A 19,914-nucleotide genomic window follows, 5' to 3' on the forward strand; every position below is an offset into this window, starting at 1 on the left:
TTCAATAGGAAGTGTTGTCTTGGCATCCGGTAACTTTGGAGGGCCTCAAATGGCCTCACTCCCACGTTACCTTCCCACTCCTCTCCCACAGATCAGATCTCCTGGCCAACAAACCCTCCTTAGCACAGGGACCAGGCACAGTTTCTCCCCAAGTAAGCTGAAAGCAAAACTGCAAATATTTTACGTTTTGAAAAAGGATAGGCACCTGGGTGGCTCAGTGGGTTAAAGCCTCTGCTTTCAGCTCAGATCATGATCCCAGGGCCTGGGGATGGAGTCCCACATCAGGCTCTCTGCTCACCAGGGAGTCTGCTTCCCCCTCTCTCTGCCTGCCTCTCTGCCTACTTGTGATTTGTCTGTCAAATAAATTATTAAATCTTAAGAAAAAACAAAAAAAGAAAAGAAAAAGGACACTTGGGGATAAGGTAGACACACAGAGTGACTTGGGATCTTCAAACCGTGGTCTCGTCTCTGGCTTGACAATCGTCCATTTCTTTGAGAGGTCTTTGGCCACCATTCCAAACTTCTTGGCAGGTGACAGTATATAGGATGTGTACATGGATAAAGCATCAGTGACAGCATTTAGAAGAAGGTGCTCCGATGTTTCCATATCCGGTCCAGGTGGTTAATAAGAGACACGGCTGTGGTGCAGGGCTTGACATCTTTTTTTTCAGGGTGTGGATCCTGGAGTAGCGTTCAGTCATGATGGGCCTTGTTTCTTAGCCAGTTTTCCTCTTCCTGCTGAATCTGGGGGCTTCACGTCATGAGCAGAGGGCTTGGGAGGTGGAAAAGCTGAATGAGATTCCGCTTCTAGAAACTGGATAAAAAGTCCTGAAAAAGAATGATTGGCCACAGCTTGGTGATTTGGCTTTGCTGGTGTGTTGGGGGCGCTTTTGGATCCAGGCCCCCCAGTCACCCCGCTGGGTACACCCGTGGGCACATGACTGTGCAGCTGCCACAGCTGGTCTTCTCGGATCCCCAGCGTGCTTGCCATCAACCTCAACGCTTCCTGCTGTTCCGCATCAGCTGCCTGGAAAGATCCCACGAAGAGTCTCATTAGGAGGGTTTTGTCCACCATTCCTTCGGACTGACTGACTAAGGTCATCAGTTTCCTCTGTGTGTCCTCCAGGATTTCCTGCTGGACCTCATTCTGTTTCTTGAACTCTTGGAGTTGGTCCTCCTTCTCCTCCAAGTCGGCACTGGTTTGATGCAAACGTCCCTGTAAGGACTTCAGGTTTCCTTCTAGGGCGTCTGCCTTTTCCATCCATTCGGCCAGTTCCAGCTTCAGGCTCGCTAGGGTCTGATCACAGTGCCTTCCCTCTTCCTGGGAGGCAGCAAGCTGGAGCGCAGTTTCCTCCTTCTGCTGGGTGACCACGTGCAGCTGCTCCCGCAGCGACTCTACCTGCAGCCTGGCTCCGTGGCTGACCTTTTGCATGGCAGCGGAAGACCAAACGAGTTTTCCCTGCAAGACCGTCACTTCCTCTCTTAGCTGAGCCACTCGGTCCTCCAAGGCCAAAGCTTCCCGGCGACGAGAATCTTGGGCTTCTGCAGCGAGGTGCCGCCCGCTCTCCAGCTCCTGGGTGAGGCGCAATTCTCTCTCTCATAACTGGTGAACCTCCTTCTGGAGGGCGCAGGTTTCCATTTCTTTCTGTGTCAGTGCCAACACGACGTCATCTCTCTCCCGCTGGCACGCAGCTGCCTTTTCCTGCATGGACCGAACGGCGGCGGCGAGCCGGTTCAGTTCCCCGGTCTCGCCCTCCTCTTTCTCTCGCAGCAGTTGCTCCAAGGCCAGGGCCTTCTCTCTCATCGCAGCATGCTGGGATGCCTCCTCTCTCTGCGTCACTGACAGCAGCCGATTGGTCTCTTGCAACGCCCGATTCTCCATTTCCTTTTCTCTAGATGTTTCCACGATCTTTGCATTTTCCTCTTTCAGCCGACACACGTCCATTTCGAAATCTGCCATCCTCTCCTTCAGATTGGTGACCGCCTGCCTCAGCAGCTCGTTCTCACTCAGCTGGCCACAGAGCTTCTCCTGTAAGGAAAGCAGCTCCTCACTTTTCGCTTGGGTTCGGAGCTCCTGAGCCCGAAGGGAGTTTTTTAGAGTAGCCTCCTTTTCCTTCAGCTGCTCCATGTGGGAATCGGCATCGCTGTGTTCCCGTGCTTTGCCTTCTCCTTCCCCCGTGGCAGCCCCTGAAGCAATCCATCTCTGCTGATCTTCCTGGAGGGTTCGGATCCTTGTCTCTTTTCCTTGCCCTGATTTTCTGAGCTCCTCTCTGATCACCTGAGAGGACTCACTCACTGGGTCAGATTTCATGGCCTTCAGGGAGTTGGCAGACTCTGTGGAGTTGTTGGAGGGCTGGAGGAAAAATCACGTCAAGGTTCCCTAAAAGTAGGTCCTTGGCATTGCAAAGGTCCCCGATGCAGAGCTGAAGTTGTGCCAGTTCCTTCTTTAGGTGTTGGAAGTTTATTTCATGTCCTTGGTAAGTTTGGATCTGGTCAAGAGAGGTCATCTGGAGTTTTAAAACCTTCTCGCTGTTGGTGAAAGCCCATGCCTGGAGTTGTCTGACATCAGCCAAATCCATGGCGTCCCCAGGGAAAGTCCCTTTTCCAAGCATGTGTCTGTTAATGTGGGAGATGTCTCTGGTCAAAGAGGTCTCGCTGCTGTTCACGGCCCCTAGGGAATGGCCTAGGCCAGAGCCCAGGCCACCAGGCCAGGAGAACATCTGACAGTCATACAACTGCCCTGGTCCGCGGTGGTTAAGCGTCCAGTCCAGTCAGACTACCCCACCAAGTGTCACAGAACCCCTGCCTGTGCGAGGCTAAAAAGCAAAAGCCCACTGGCATTACCAGGCAATGCCCAACCCCACCTCATGCGGGCTCCCAGACGCCTCTGCTGGTCAGGTAGCTCCAAACAGCCAAGGCCCTCTGGCCACTGGTCTGGGTCCCAGCCACTCATCCCCACGACTTCCCACGCAGGCCTGGGCCCCTTGCCTTCCTTCCCCTGCTCTGGTGGCTGTCCTGGCTGGGCCCCTAGAGCATGCTTCCGCCTGACTGTCCCCAGGTGCCTGCCCCAAGAAAATGCACCTGGCCCTCGACTTCCCCCTAAGTGGGATCACAGTACACAAAGTCCTGTGGGGTGTGCCTTCCACGAAATAGGATCTTTTTCATTGAAGGAAAATGTACACAGTCACACGCATCCATCCAGCTAGGAGAGAGGCTCCTAGGTGCTTTTCACAGATGTCTACACCCACACAGAGAACGACCCTCACGGAGACTTTGGGTATTTCCAGCCTCCAGAGGCTCCAGAGCACCCTGTCCCTCCTTGCCCTGTGGGTCCTCTGGAGACAGCTCAGCCTGGGGCCTTTGTTTGGCGGTTCACTGGCTGCTGCCTGCGCTTCGCCTCCGTTGTCGCCTCCCCCAGCTGTGCGCCTAGACCAGGGAGGTGGATACGCAGGACAGTGGAGGTCCTGGTCCGCGGGTCCCCCGCTCTGCATAGAGTGGCCCAGGTGTGGGGCGGCAGAGGCCCGAGTTCGCCCCACGGTCCCAGCCTGGCTCTAGTCCACGGTTATGGTTAGGAACCGTCCCCTCAGCTGCCCCGCAGGAGCCCTGCCAGCCGCCTCCGTCAGCAATTCTACCGCATGAAACAGGCGGCCAACCAGACCCTGGGCAGGCGAATGCGCCCTTTGGGGCTGGCTGCGATTGCGCTGGTTGGGTGCGGGGGTGGGAACTGGGGGGGTGGCTGCTCTCCCGTGGCGTGCTCCCGTCCCCTGCTCCACCAGGCACCAGGCACAGGGGGTCACAGGCCGGGACTGCAGCAAGCCACACACTGAGTCCTGGAGGAGCCCCTTGGTGGGTAGGCTTTTGGAGACGCTGCCTGCGCGGGTCCCCGCCTACCTCTATCCCGGCTCCGCCCAGCATCGCCCAGTGGGAATGAGCCTGAGCTTACCCCTGCCATCCCTGGGGGTTTGCCCTGGGCGAAAACTCCAGTCACGGATGTGCTGGAGGCCTGGTGGTCGCTGGACTCTGGGGTCGGTGTTCTCTGCCTTTCAGGGGGCGCCCCGCCTCTGCAGACCCTCTGCCTCCACGTGCCTGAGGGCAGGAAATAATTAAGGGGTGATCAGAGCCCATCGAAACTGCCTCTGGAATTTCTGGCATCCATGGAGGGACTGTAGAGGTGCTGCTGCCTCCAAACCGGGGCCCCTGTGGACCGAAGGGCCCAAGTTCTTGACATGGAGAAACTGGCAACTGGAAGGAAAGAATGGTGAAATGTCTTAGCTGACTTTCATTTTATTTTTTAAGAGCTTTTTGAAAAGCCTTTCTCCTTCGGGGTTTGGAAGCAGATCCTTCTCCAGGTTTCTTTGGTTTCTGATTTAATGCCTGACAGGAAACATTATCCATTATGAAATGACAGCAGAGACCAGGGTTTGTAGACCATCTGGCTGTTGGAACAGGAATGACTGGTGGTTTTGAGAGCTCCTGGAGATGATGGTCATGTGCCCAGTTATCAGGGCACTGCTTTCAAGGTCTTCTAGGGCTGTTGGCTGTACTGGGCCTACTGACTGTATATTCTGAATGAGATACCAAAGTGTGAGTTTTCCGCAGCTTTTGCTTCCCCCGCCCCAACACCTGCGTCAAAGGGGGAGTGTGGTTTGGCCAAAGCATGTGTGACAGTTCTTTTGGTGTGTGTGTACCAAAATGCTTTTTCTTCCCCTCCTGTTTTCTAACTTTTTTGCTTTTGAGGGTTTGGGGGTCCCTCCCCCAGAACTTTTTGCTTAGTGGCTTTGTTTTGTTTTTTAATTTGGTTGCTACCCCACCCTATGATCTTAGTGTGCACTGATTCTGTTTCCAGAGTTGAAGTCTATTCCCTAAAGCCTAGCGGTGCCTACTTTTCCGTCATTTGCAGGAAATTACAGAAGTAATGCCAAGCGGCAGCTAGACAGGGGAGCAGTGATAGAGTTTGGGACCGTAGGTGACGTTTGGTGGGGTGAGGTCTAGAGCCGATGACGAGAAAGAATTCTTGAGACCTCTTTGGTGCAAAACAGTGGTTTTATTAAAGCACAGGGACAGGGTCTGTGGGAAGAAATAGCTGCATCAGGGTTGTGGGGGCAACTGATACACACTTGGAAGGTGGGGGAGGTGAGGAAAGGGAAGGGAAGGGTTTCAAAAGCACTTTCCTATGCTAAAGAGGACCTACATGATACTGGAGACCTTGCCATGGTCAAGTGAGGTGGTTTTACCTTCTAGCAAGGAATGAACATGAAGATGGTTGGAAGTTTCCTGGATGAAGGTCACACAGGTCCCACCAAGGCATGGGAGGGGGGAGTGCAGGGTGTCAGCTTCTGCCTTGACCTCAACTAGCCTTCTGCTCCCTCATCAGGTGTGGGGGCTAATGTTTCAATGGAGAATTTGTAAATGAATTCTAAGATAATTCCTTGGGAGTCTTAGTAACATGTCTTGTGAAATCAATATTCGGTGAGGGTCAAGACAGATTTGTCACATTGTCGTTCTGGCCTGTTTATACACCCTGTCAGGAAAGGGGTGTTTGCTCTTTTGGCACAAACATCTGAGGCTTTTATTTATTTTATTTATTTGACAGAGCGAGAACACAAGCAATGGGAGAGGAGGATGCAGGCTTCCCACGGAGCAGACAGCTTGACCTCGGGCCCCTCTCCCAGGACCCTGCGATCATGACCTGAACCAAAGGCAGATGCTGAACCGACTGAGCTACCCAGGCGCCCCCATTCTGAGCCTTTTCAAGCTCCCAGGCCGGTCAGGCTCTCCTTGGCTCCAGCTTCCTCTGCAACAGCTTCTCTCTTCACACTTCCATTTCGGCCATAGATGTCCTGCTTTTAGATTCCAGAGCAGGCTGAGGATTCCTACCTGTTCACCCCTCCCTGGAATATTCCGGAGCTCCTTTCACCACACCAGCCCTGTAGCTGCCGCCTACTCATTCTTCAGCTTTCCGGGCAAAGGTCTCTGCTTCTAAAAGCCCTTCAATGATGCTACTGATGCTCCAACAGAGACTGGAGGGCCCCAATCTGGGGGATTTTCATAAGTTCACACATCACCCGGTTTTCTATGATGCAGTGGCCTATTTATTTGTTCTTGTTCTCCAGTAAACGAAAGGCCTTGAGAGAGCCCTTGTCGTCTTTCTCCAGCGCCTGCTGTGGTGCCTTGGGTAGAAACTCCATAAACATTGTCAACTCAAGGGTAAATCTAGTTCTTACCAGATCAGCCTGGCAGGGTGAGCCCAAGTATGGGAAAGTGAAAACTGGATAGAGTCAAGGGGGACTCTGCGCTGACCTTTGACTGTGTTTCTTTATTGCTCGATGCCAGCAGAGGTCAAGGCGGCTACCAAGCTATGAAGGGTGTGGCGATTATGCTCCGAACATCCAAACGCTTTTCCTGGGGAAGCTCCTGGGAGATATTCTGTAATCCCGCCACTCCAAGCTGATGTGGTCGTCCATCTCCCTCACCTGATGCTGTTCTGTCCCTGACGGTGTTCTTCAGTTTCCAGACTGCGGCTGAGTCTGAGTTCCTCAGTCCCTGCGATGAAGACTGGGACAAGTTCTTCCACTGTGTCACTTCCGCCTTCAGTGTTAGGATCGCATTTGGAGGGTCTGTTGGTTTTTGCTATACCCAGATGACATCAGCAAAGTCCAGCACATCTCTGGAGAAACTGAAAGTGTGGCCCGTGAAGGAAGTTCCACTGCCATCCACTCCGCCCAGGAAGGGCCTAGGCCAGAGTCCCGGCCACCAACCCAGGAGAACATCCCTGCAGGTCACAAAACTAACCTGGTCTACTGTGGAAAGTGTCCAGCACAGTCAGATTACCTTGCCAAGTGTCCCAGGACTCCTGACCGAGGGAGGCCTAGAATCAAAAGACAATAGGCAGTTGTAGGCAACGCTCACCTGGGGCCCAGCTGCTGCAGGCCAGGTGGCTAGGAAAGGCTGAGACTGGGGCCCTTCAGCAGACCGGCTCTGGCCACTGGTCCTGGTCCCAGCAGCTCATCCCCACAACTTCCCACACCCCAGCTGGGGCTCTTCCCCTTCTCCCCCTGCCTTGGTGGCTATCCCAGATGGGCCCTGAGTGCGTGCTCCCATGGGCCTGCCCTTGTGCCTGCCCACAGAAAACACACCTGGCCCTCGACATTCCCCCAAAGTGGTATCACACCACACGAACTCCTGCTTCCTGTGCTTTCCACGCAACGGTATTTTTCCTCACTGAGTGAAATGTGATGTGGAAACAAAGGCTGAAGAGCAATTGTGAAATGTCCTTACTACCTGCAGCCCATTGACAACTCCTTGAAACAGGCAAGGGGCATTCCTCTAGGGACTCAACTGCCTCTGTGTTGACAGCCTGCGAAGGGCAAAGGCAATCCTAGCCCAAATCCCCCTCCCAGGATCCTGGAAGCCTACTTTAACATATAAAACTTTGGAAATCTCCTTTATTTCTAGCCCCCAAGATACATGTTGACAATCATCCCTCAAGCATATGGCCCACTGATCTAGGCCTGAAGGGTCTCATGACTAAGGCTTTATTAGAACCATAATCAATGACCCTTTGCCGACAACAGCTAGCCTCTCATGGTCCTGGAAACCTTCCTTTCAGAATTCCTTGGAGACTTACACTATCTCCAACCCCCTCAAACTTGAAAGTATAGAATAGGCCACTCCTCACGACCCCATGGCAGCTCTTTTTGCCTATAGGTCCTGTCCCTGGTTTTTAATAAAATCACCTTTTTGCAGCACCAGAGACAGCTGAAAAATTCTTTCTTGGTCATGAGCTTCGGATACTATGATGGCAAAATCAGAAACTCTAAGGTGCAGGACCAGAAGATGTGCCTAAAGAAGATACAAACACACAGTTCAAAAGCAAGCAAGAAAACATGAAGAAAAAAAATCTGCCCCAAAAGGCTGATGAGGGACTTTGATCAAAGACTATATCTTTATGTTCTAAAGGATTCCCAGCAATTGAAAAGAAAATGAAACTGCAACATTTCCAATGGACATTTACAAAGAAATCTAGCAGGCCAGTACAAGGAAGGAAGGATACTCTATCTCATTAGCACAAAGTTCTTTAAAAATTGTTAAATTAATAGGTTTGACAGTTTGGCAGAATTTTTTAAATGATAACAGCTAGCGTTAGGGTGTGTGGAAAAGGAACCCTCATCTACTCTCATGAAAATACAAATCAGTAAAGAGGGTCCTGAAGAACAGTTTGGCAGTAGCTATTAGAATTCACAAGGGACAATTTCTTGAGCCAGCAATTCCTGCAAACATGCATGTGTACCTGTGCTTTCTACAACACTGCTTAACAGAACACCATAAAACACACAGCTATCTAAAGGACCATCTGTACTGAATACATTAAGGGTCATGGAATTTCCATGCCAAGGAGAACTAGAAAGCCATCAGAAATGAGGAGGCAGACCTAGATATGATGACACAAAGATAGTCAGGGGTTGCTAGGATGCAGAAGGAGCGAGCTAGCTACAGCGCAGGATGTATAAATGATTCACTTTATTAAAAGGACACCTGAATTTACTGATTTTGAGAAATACAGATTCATTCACTCAACAGATATATACTGAATACAACTTATGTATTCATTCAATGTGTATATATAGTCTCTCAACAAAAATTTATGGAACCCTGTACGTTCCAGACACTGGATTATCTTTCTGTGTGTGTTTTCTCATGTGTGATATTTATCCGTCTCTAGGTGTGCTGTTCATCCACAGGAGAAAACACTCTGGACACTGCTTTTCTTGGTGGGGGGACAGATTATGGAGCGTGTTTACTTTCTACTTCATACATTCCTGCACTGATGGATCAAAGTTTCATTACCAGTCATCATCCTGACCCAAGTAGACACCCAATATGCAGAGAATTAGGACAGCTACAGTGTGGAGAAAACAGCTAGGCCAGGAAATGGCAAAGCCTACAGAGGATCTACTTACAATTCATAGGAGGGAAACAAAGGATGGGGGAGATGTTCTTTTCTGGGGGAGTTTCTTCACTAGGAGCACGAGTATGGCACTGTGGTTGCATAGAGACCTGTCTGGTTGTCTGATGTTTCCTGTGTCATCTGTGTCCACCAATCACAAAGGTCATCCTCTCTGGGCATGTCACCTGGTAGCAATTATTAAGAAGTCCCTTGAACTACTCCATCAGACACAGACTGAAAATGATGGAACATTCTGGAAGAGGTTTCCCTTGGTTCAGAAGGCTTAGAGGTGAGCAGAGTGTTGCTGGTAACACTCAAAATTAAAACAGAGGGGCCAAGGAGGTGACATAATCAGTAAAGTAGGTCAGGTACAGATAGCGGGGAACAGTGGGGGCAGGACTGAGGGTCTGATGTTGCCAGAATGGATGGTCCCAAGGAAAGCTAGAAATGGAGATTTTCAGGAAAAAATCTTTTTGCATCTTTTGAAAATCATTGAGATACATTCTGTAAAACTTAGAGAACAGGGACCTATGCACATCTGTTTTAAATTCCTTCACGGTAAATGCGATGCAGTGTAAACGTATCACAGAAGTACATGCCATGTGACATAATCGGTGCACATATGCAGGCTCAAACTCAGACACACACACACACACACACACTTTTCAAAGGAAAAGGGGGAAAAAACAGAGTGTTCTATAGCCCATACTGTAACACGCAGGTTAAGGGTACTTGCCAATTCGAAGTGGGTCCTCTGAATGTAAATCTAGGATGGGTTGTGATAAGAACAGCTTGGCTCATGGGGTGCCTGGCTGGGTCAGTTGGTTAAGTGACTGCCTTCAGCTCGGCTCATGATTCCAGGGTCCTGGGATGGAGCCCAGAATTGGGCTCGCTGCTTAGCAGAGAGCCTACTTCTCTCTCTCCCTCTGCCTGCTTGCTCTCTGCTAAGCAGTGAGCCTGCTTCTCTCTCTCCCTCTGCCTGCTGCTCTGCTTACTTGTGCTTTCTAGCTCTCTGTCAAATAAATAAATAAAAACTTAAAAAACAAAAACAAAAACAAAAACAGCTTGACTCTGTGGGAAGATGGGAAAAACCAAAATAAGGTGAGAAGCTCAGTCTCAGCAAAAATGCAAACACCATTTCCAGATACAGCGAACATATCTTGCTCCTGTCAAAGCAAGGGCCAATCACTGCACAGGGTCTTCTGCTCCATGACATTGGGCCCTTGGCACATGCAGTCACACTTCCGTGGATCAGGGCTCAGAGGAGGTCACTAGGCAGGACACTCAGAATGGGGTGTTACTCATAATCTCATCAGGAAATATGGAACACTCAGAAATCGCTCAAGAGAGGTCAGCAAGAATTTGCCTGATGTTCCAGTGTTTTCCAAGTCGTCTCTAGTTTCCTGCCTCTTCTCCAACAAAATGTATAACCAAGTGCTTACTGCTTACAGTTATCTGGAAAACCAACTCCTACACAGACCTGAAGTCAGTAACATTTATGTGATGAGTCCTCTCCTCCAGGATATGCAAAAAGCCAGACGTGAGAGACCCAAATCCTCTATCACAACAACCACACACAAAGGTCAATGCCTTTTCCAGCCTAGAAGCCACCTCTGGGCTTAAGCGAGAGCCCACTTACTCTTATTTCATGCAGGGTTCTACCAAGCTAGATCCTCCTCTGCAGATACACAGTCCCAGATGCCAGGTGGCAACTAAAAAGTGTATTTACTGTAACAGAATCTTCTATTTGAAAAGGTGAAAGCCCTGTTTTTATAGGATATAGTAGAATAGCCTCATACTAGAAAACTATTTCCAGATGTTGAGAATTAGTCATCTTTGAAAAAGAAGTTGAAACTTTTAGGTTGACTAAAATTTTTTGAAACGTAAGACTTGGCATTCTATTTAAATCACTCATTGAGAAAGAGGTAAGGGAGTATATGGGTTAATACCACTAGGAAATACTGACCATGGGCTTGAGGTCAGGGTTTATTTATTTAATTTTTAAAAATCTTAATTTTATTTTTTTCAGTGTTCCATTATTCATTGTTTATGCACCACACCCAGTGCTCCATGCATTACATGCCCTCCTTAATACCCACCACCAGGCTCGCCCATCTCCCCACCCCCTCCCTTCTAAAACCCTCAGTTTGTTTCTCAGAGTCCACAGTTTCTCATGGTTCATCTTTACTTCCGATTTCCCCCAAGTCATTTTTTCTTTCCTTGTCCTAATGTCCTCTGTGTTATACCTTGTGCTCCATGAGAAAGTGAAACCATATGATAACTGATATTCTCTGCTTATTTCACTCTATATAATCTCCTCTAGTCCCATTCATGTTGATACAAAAGCTGGGTATTCATCCTTTCTTTTTTTTATTATTTTTTTTATTAACATATAATGTATTATTTGCCCCAGGAGACATGTCTGTGAATTGTCAGGCTTACACACTTCCTAGCACTCACATAGCACATACCCACCCCAATGTCCATAACCCGGCCACCCTATCCCTACCCCACCTCCTGCAGCAACCCTCAGTTTGTTTCATGAGATTAAGGGTCTCTTATGGTTTGTCTCCCTCCCAATCCCATCTTGTTCCAGTTTTCCTTCCCTACCCCCAAGTCCCCCACTCTGCCTCTCAAATTCCTCATAACATGGAGATCATATGACAATTGTCTTTCCTGATTTACTTATTTTACTCAGCACAATACCCTCTATTTCCATCCACATTGTTGCAAATGGCAAGATTTCATTTCTTTTGATGGCTACATAGTATTCCATTATAGATATATACTATCTGATTTATCCATTCATCTATTGATGGACATCTAGGCTCTTTCCATAGCTTAGCTATTGTGGACATTGCTGCTATAAACATTGGGGTGCACGTGCCCCTTTGGATCACTACATTTGTATCTTTGGGGTAAATACCCAGTAGTGGGATTGCTGGGTCATAAGGCAGCTCTATTTTCAACTTTTTGAGGAACCTCCATGCTGTTTTCTGGAGTGGTTGCACCAGCTTGCATTCCCACCAACAGTGTAGGGGAGTTCCCCTTTCTCCGCATCCTTTCCAACATCTGTTGTCTCCTGACTTGTTACATTTTAGCCATTCTGACTGATGTGAGGTGGTATCTCATTGATATGTATTTCCCTGATGCGGAGTGATATGGAGCACCTGTTCATGTGTCGGTTGGCCATCTGGATGTCTTCTTTGCGGAAATGTCTGTTCATGTCCTCTGCCCATTCCCTGATTGGATTATTTGGGGTTTTGGGTGTTGAGTTTATAAATTCTTTGTGGATTTTGGATAGTAGCCCTTTATCTGATATGTCATTTGTGAATATAGACTCCCATTTTGTCAGTTTTCTTTTGGTTTTGTTGACCGTTTCCTTTGCTGTGCAAAAGCTTTTGATCTTGATCAAGTCCCAATAGTTCATTTTTGCTGTTGCATCCCTTGCCTTTGGCAATTTTCTAGGAAGAAGTTGCTGAAGCTGTGGTTGAAGAGGTTCCTGCCTATGTTCTCCTCAATGATTCTGGTGGATTCCTGTCTCACATTGAGGTCTTTCATCCATTTTGAGTCTATTTTTGTGTGTGGTGTGAAGAAATGGTCCAGTTTCATTTTTCTGCATGTGACTGTCCAATTTTCCCAACACCGTTTGTTGAAGAGACTGTCTCTTTTCCACTGGACATTCTGTCTTGCTTTGTCAAAGATTAGGTGACCATAGAATTGAAGGTCTATTTCTGGGTTCTCTATTCTGTTCCATTGATCTATGCATCTGTTTTTGTGCCAGTGCCATACTGGATTTCTGCTCTGATCATTATTTCTCTTCTCCTGCTGAGTTTATGCTTTCTTTGCTGCTCTTTCCCCAGCTCCTTTAGGTAGGGTTAGGTTGTATACTTGAGACTATCCTTGTTTCTTGATAAAGCCTTGTATCACTACATACTTTGTTCTCAGGACCACCTTTTCTGCATGCCAAAGATTTTGAACATTTGTGTTTTCATTTTCATATGTTTCCATGAATTTTTTCAATTCTTTAATTTCCTGGTTGACCCATTCATTCTTTAGTAAGATGTTCTTTAGCCTCCATGTACTTGAGTTCTTTCCAACTTTCCTCTTGTGATTGAGTTCTACTTTCAGAGCACAGTGGTCTGAAAATATGCAGGGAATGATCCCAATCTTTTGGTACCAACTGAGACCTGATATGTGACCCAGGATGTAATCTATTCAGGAGAATGTTCCATATGCACTAGAGAAGAATGTGTATTCTGTTGTTTTGGGATGGAATAGTCTGAATATATCTGTGATGTCCCTCTGGTCCAGTGTGTCATTTAAGGCCTTTATTTCCTTGTTGATCTTTTGCTTGGATGATCTGTCCATTTCAGTGAGGGGATGTTAAAGTTCCTTACTATTATTGCATTACTGTCGATATGTTTCTTTGATTTTGTTATTAATTGGTTTATATAGTTGGCTGCTCCCATGTTAGGGGCATAGATACTTTAAATTATTAGATCTTCTTGTTGGACAGACCCTTTCAGTGTAATATAGTGTCCTTCCTCATCTCTTATTCTAGTCTTTGGCCTAAAATCTAATTTATCTGATAAAAGAACTGCCACCCCAGCTTTCCTTTGATGTCCATTAGCATGGTAAATTGTTTTCCACACCCTCACTTTAAATCAGGAGGTGTCTTTGGATCTAAAATGAGTTACTTATAGACAGCATATTGGTGGTTTTGTTTTTTTTTTAATCCATTCTGATACCCTGTGTCTTTTGATTGGAGCATTTAGCCCATTTACATTCAGGGTAACTATTTGAAGATGTGAATTTTGTGCCACTGTATTGCCTGTGAGTGTTACTGTATATTTGTTCCTTTCTGGTCTACTACTTTTAGGCTCTCTCTATGCTTAGAGGACCCCTTTCAATATTTCCTGTAGGGGGGTTTGGTGTTTGCAAATTCTTTTAGTTTTCATTTGTCCTGAAAGCTTTTTATCTCTCCTTCTATTTGCAGTGATAGCCTAGCTGGATATAGTATTCTTGGATGCATATTTTTATCAGTGCTCTGGAAATATCATGCCAGTTCTTTCTGGCCTGCCAGGTCTCTGTAGATAAGTTTGCTGCCAATCTAGTATTTCTACCATTGTATGTTAGACTTGTCCTGAGCTGCTTTCAGGATTTTTTCTTTGTCATTAAGACTTATAACTTTTACTATTAAATGATGGGGTGTGGACCTATTTTTATTGGTTTTGAGGGGGTAAATTGTCTGTGCCTCCTGGATTTTGAAGCTTGTTCCCTTTGCCATATTAGGGAAATTCTCTACAATAATTTGCTCCAATATACCTTCTGCCTCTCTCTCTCTTCTTCTTCTGGAATCCCAATTATTCTAATATTGTTTTGTCTTATGGTATCACTTATCTCTCGAATTCTCCCTTCATGGTAGTTGTCTCTCTTTTGCTCAGCTTGTTGTTCTCCATCATTTGGTCTTCTATATCACTAATTCTCTCTTCTGCCTCATTTATCCTAGCAGTAAGAGCCTCCATTTTTTTTTATTGCACTTCATTAATAGTTTTTATTTTTTATTGTTTTCAACTTGGTCAGATTTTAGTTCTTCTATTTCTCCAGAAAAGAATTTTATTTCCCCAGAAAGGGTTCTCTAATATCTTCCATGCCTTCTTTTGAGCCCAGCTAGCACCTTGAGAATCATCATTCTGAACTCTAGTTCTGACATATAACCAATGTCCGTATATCCCTAGTCATCTGTATTCCCTCTTTTTTTTTTTTTTTTTGTGGTGAGTTTTTCCACCTTGTCATTTTATCTAGATAAGAATATATGAACAAGAGAATAGAATATTAAAAGGGTGGTGAAGACCCCAGAAAAATGTATGCTAACTAAATCAGAAGAGATCCAAAACTGGGGGGTGGGGGAGTAGGAAGGGGGAGAAATAAAAATTAAAAAAAAAAAAATATATATATATATATATATATATGTATTTGGTGACTAGGACAGAGCCACCCACTTGATTTTGGGTGTATTTTCGTCTCTTAGAAGAAATTACCTCCCAAAATTTTAAAGAAAGAAAGATTTATATGTACAAAAATAAGAGTAAACACAATGAAGTAATGGAATATAACTGTAAAGATGAAAATTTTTTAAAAATTCTAAAAAAAGAATTAATAAGATATGTTGGTTGGGAAAAGAAAAGAAGAAAAAGAGGAGGGAATGTGCTCAGGCTGGAGATTAGAACAAAGCTATGTTCTAAATTAGGGTATATTTTGATCTATTAGAAGAAATTGCATCCTGAAATTTTATAGAAAAATAATACAAATACAAAAAAGAAGGTTAAATACAACGAAGGGATAAAATGTGACTATAACAATAAAGGTTTAAAAAACTTTTTTTTCTAGAAAGGTATTGTTAAGATAAACTAGTTAAAAAATGCTAAAAGAGGAAAGAGGAAAAGTTAAAAAAAATAGAGTAAGAAAAAAGTAAAATAATAAAAAAATAACATTGCAAGATTAAGGGTCATGGGGAAAAAGCCATGAATTCTACCCGTTGTTTTCCCCTAGTCTGGAGTTCCACTGTTCTTCTTGACCAGTAAGCTTGGTCTTGGCTGATGTTCTTGGTGATCTTCTTGGGGAGGGGCCTCTTGCCGTGATTCTCAACTGTCACTGCCTGAGGTGGAATTACGCCCGCCCATGCCAGGGATGGGCTACGTAATCTGCTTGGATTTGCTCATGGAACTTCTGTTCCTTTAGCCCTTTCTGAAGAGATTTGGAGGACAAGAATGAAAATGGCAGCCTCCCAATCTCTGGCCCAGAGGAGACAAAAGCCTGGGGCCCCACTTCTCAGTGCACCCTCAGAGATAAGCAGTCAATCCCTCCCATTTCCCTGGCCTCCGGCTGCATTCTGAGCTCACCTGGTGTGTGACCAAGTACTTCTATCTTTGGCACATGGCCCTGTTTGGAGTCTCCAAACCCAGAAGGTTCCAGCCATGCTGCTCCTTACAGAGCAGGAAGGTGAGTCTCCATATCTGCCACTTGTGGGGGTCCCTGCTTGAAGAGCAGTGGTCTTACTGTGCCTTGAATCACTGTTTAAGGTAACCCCAATCTAAAAGCTCACTCAACAGTTGTCTCTGTAGTTGGCTTCCCTGCTGTGACACCTGGGGGCTCTGCCACACTCAGACACTCCTGGACATTCTGTGATCCTGTGAGACCAGAGCCCACACTGTCCCCACGAGGGCTCCAGCCCCGCTTAACCTCTGGAGTGATGTCCCTCAGTGCAGCAGACTTCTAAAAGTTCTGATTTTGTGCTCTGCTGCTCCACTGCTTGCCAAGAGCCGGCCCCTACCCCTCCATGGTCTATCTTCCCATTGCTTTGGATTCACCTCTCTGCACATCCTACCTTTCAGAAAGTGGTCAATTTTCTGCCCCTGGAATTGCTGCTCTTCTCCTCTATTTCCTGTTGAGTTTTCAGGTGTTTGGAATGGTTTGATACCTATTTAGATGAAGTCCTGGGATCTGATGTCATTACAGTTGGCTACTCCTCTGCCATCTTGCCTCTCTCCGTATTCTATCCCAATGGCTGTGTAATATTCCACTGTATATATAGACCACATCTTTATCCATTTATCTGTTGAAAGGCATCTCGACTCTTTCCACAATTTGGCAAATGTGGACATTGCTGCTATGAACACTGGGGTACAGATGGGCCTTCTATTCACTATATTTGTATCTTTGGGGTAAATACCCAGTAGTACAACTGCAGGGTCATATAGCTCTATTTTTAATTTTCTGAGGAATTGCCACACTGTTTTCCAAAGTGGTTGCATGAACCAACTTGCATTCCCAACAACAGTGTAAGAGGGTTCCCCTTTCTCCGCAGACTCTCCAACACGTCTTATTTCCTGTCCTGTTGATTTTGGCCATTCTACCTGGTGTAAGGTGGTATCTCAATGTGGTCTTGTTTGGATTTCCCTGTTTTGGCTAGTGACGATGAAGATTTTTTCATGTGTCTGTTAGCCACTTGTATGTGTTCTTTGGCGAAGTGTCTGTTCATGTCTTCTGACCATTTTTTGATGTAATTATCAGTTTTTTGGGGGTGTTAGGTTTGAGGAGTTCTTTATAGATCTTGGATATCAGCCCTTTGTCTGCAGCGTCATTTGGGACTATCTTCTCTCATTCTGTGGATTGCCTCTTTGTTTTGTTGACTGTTTCCTTTGCTGTGTAGAAGCTTTTGATATTGAAGAATTCCCAAAAGTTCATTTTCGCTTTTGTTTCCTTTGCTTTGGGAGACATGTCTTGAAAGAAATTGTTGATGTCGAAGAGGTTACTGCTTATGTTCTTCTCTAGGATTTGGATAGACTCCTGCCTCATGTTGAGGTCTTTCATCCATTTCAAGTTTACCTTTGTGTATGGTGTGAGAGAATAGTCTAGTTTCATTCTTCTATATGTAGCTGTACAATTTTCCCAGCACGATTTATTGAAGAGACTGTCTTTTTTCCACTGGATATTTTTTTCCTGCTCTGTCGAAGATTAGTTGACCATAGAGTTGAGGGTCCATTTCTGGATTCTCCATTCTGTTCCATTGGTCTATGTGTCTGCTTCTGTGTCAGTACCATGCTGTCTTGGAGATCACAGCTTGGTAGTAAAACTTGAACTCGGGCAATGTGATGCCCCCAGCTTTGTTTTTCTTTTTCAACATTTCCTTAGCAACTCAGGGTCTTTCCTGGTTCCATACAAATTTTGGGATTGTTTCTCCCAGCACTTAGAATAATGCCAGTGGAATTTTGATTGCTCTGGGCAGTACACATTTTAATAATGTTTATTCTTCTGATCCATGAACATGGAAGGTTTTTCCATCTTTTTGTGTCTTTAATTTCTTTCATTAGTGTTCTGTAGTTCCTCGAGTATACAGATCCTTTACCTCTTTGGAACTGATTCTCTAATTTCCCTTTCTATATTTTCATTGCTAGTATATAAGCAAGCAACTGATTTCTGTGCATTGATTTTGTATCTTAACACATTACTGAACTGCTATAGGAGTTCTAGTAGTTTGGGCCAGGGTTCAATCTCAACTCCACCCCTTCCTCTACAGGTGCCATGATGGAAAGTCACTTCACTGCTTTGAGCCTGGGTTTCCCAAACAGAATTCACAAGTATGAATGTCTGCTCTGCACACAGAATGAGTTGATCCAAGTAAAGCATTTCACATGGTGCTACAAAATCTCCCAGCAGAAAGTCACAAACTCATCCTTGACAACTCTGCAAACTTCCTAAAACCTGGCCTCAGGGTGGCACCTGGAATATCTCACATATACTAAATGCCTAAGTTTAGCCTCCTCTCATTCACTCGAACAGTATTTACTGCCTCTGGGCTGGGCACCTTTCTATACCCTGGAGATAACAAAGCAGACAAAACACACAGAACAATTCAGATGATTAAACTACTGTAGGTCATTTCTTTTCAAGGTTCAGAGAAATGACGTCCATGGACAAAACAGTCCCAACGGAGGGTATACTGCATTTGGAAGACTGCTCCACAGGTTGGAATGAGGATCCTGGGGCCAGCAAGAAAGCAGGGAGGGGGTTCAAGGGAAGAGCCCCCTAAAATGAAATCCCTGGCAAGCAGACCGGCCCCCTACTGACTGCTTCCTCTGAATCTACCCAGCTCTGTCGTATGGTCCAAGCCACACTTACCTGATGCAGTGCAGCTTTCTCATGACCATCACTGGAAAGTGGACCTCAAAATACTTTCCTGGGGGGCGCCTGGGTGGCTCAGTGGGTTAAAGCCTCTGCCTTCGGTCCTGGGATCGAGCCCCACATCAGGCTCTCTGTTCAGCGGGGAGCCTGCTTCTCTTCCTCTCTCTCTGCCTGCCTCTCTGCCTACTTGTGATCTCTGTCTGTCAAATAAATAAATAAATAAAAATCTTTTTAAACATTTAAAAAAATATATTAAAAAAAATACTTTCCTGAGAGAAGATCTTCATCTTAAGGAAAAATACACAGTAAGTTTTCTAATTCAATATTCCCTCATACATTTACTGACCATCTTCATGTAGTGAGTACTAAGCCCCAAACAGCAATGGAATATTCAGGGTCCAAATCAGAAATGATATGGTTAAAAACGCATGTTTCAGGTGACTTCAGTCTCCGTGTGGAGAACGGACAGAGGATGAAAGTTAGGGGGTTCTCATAGCTGTCCAGGAAGAAGGTCCAGGGAGGAAGTCATGGGGAGCCGGAACTGGGGGAGCAGCCACTGGGATGGAGACAGGAAGGCACTGAGAGGCCCTGGGGAAGTAGGACCTAACAGACTTTGCCAAAAAGCAGATGGAGACAGATTAGGGAAGGTCAGGAAACCGATGTGGGGGTGGAGCCAGCATGTGGGGAATCAAATCGGATACAACATCAAATATCACAAAGCACCTACCACGGTGAGGGCAAACACTGTCTGTCTTATACTACATTTACTTTTTCCTGTGAGAGGAGAGTGTGGTCGGGGAAAGGGCAGGCACTCTGGAGCTGGGGAATGGGGTTCAGATCCCAGGTCAGCCACTTGTCTGCCACAAGGTGCTGGGAAGTCACTCAACTCCCTGGGCCAAGCTTTCCACATCTACACAGTAGAGACAATGACAGCAACTCACAGGGCTGTGAGGAGTCCTATAGAAATAAATACTCCAGCAACACTCACAGTAGGACCTGCCAGAGTAAGCAGCATGGGTGGGCCTTTATGATGTACCGACATGTGTACACAGATGTGGGGCCTGGCCTGGGCTATACATTTATTTCTACTGAGGGCTGCAGTAAAGAAAGTGTGAAAGCCAGACAGGCGCACAGAAACACACAAACATGTACAATGAGTTAAAGGAACACATCTACACAGAGACCCACACACAGAGACACTCATAGACACAAAGACCCCACATAGAGATACAGAGAGACAAAGACACTGGGATACACATGCAAAGACACACACACACACA

At 46.1% G+C, this 19,914-nt stretch overlaps 1 long non-coding RNA gene across 2 annotated transcripts in view; it reads right to left on the reverse strand.

Annotated features, from left to right (window-relative positions):
* Nucleotides 1-19,914, reverse strand: part of LOC132026837 (uncharacterized) — a 47,979-nt gene that overhangs the window by 12,454 nt on the left and 15,611 nt on the right. Inside the window, exons 4-7 of one of the 2 annotated variants that reach the window (XR_009407012.1) lie at nt 18,632-18,834; nt 7,737-7,842; nt 6,793-6,868; nt 3,944-4,086 (exon numbers count right to left, since the gene is read on the reverse strand). This is a non-coding gene — a long non-coding RNA (uncharacterized LOC132026837). Of the gene's footprint in view, nt 1-3,943; nt 4,087-5,024; nt 6,869-7,736; nt 7,843-18,631; nt 18,835-19,914 lie in introns of those variants that run through there. The other variant, XR_009407011.1, reaches the window with a different exon arrangement.

Source organism: Mustela nigripes, chromosome 11 (assembly GCF_022355385.1).
Source record: "Mustela nigripes isolate SB6536 chromosome 11, MUSNIG.SB6536, whole genome shotgun sequence".
In the NCBI taxonomy this organism is placed as follows: Eukaryota; Metazoa; Chordata; class Mammalia; order Carnivora; family Mustelidae; genus Mustela; species Mustela nigripes.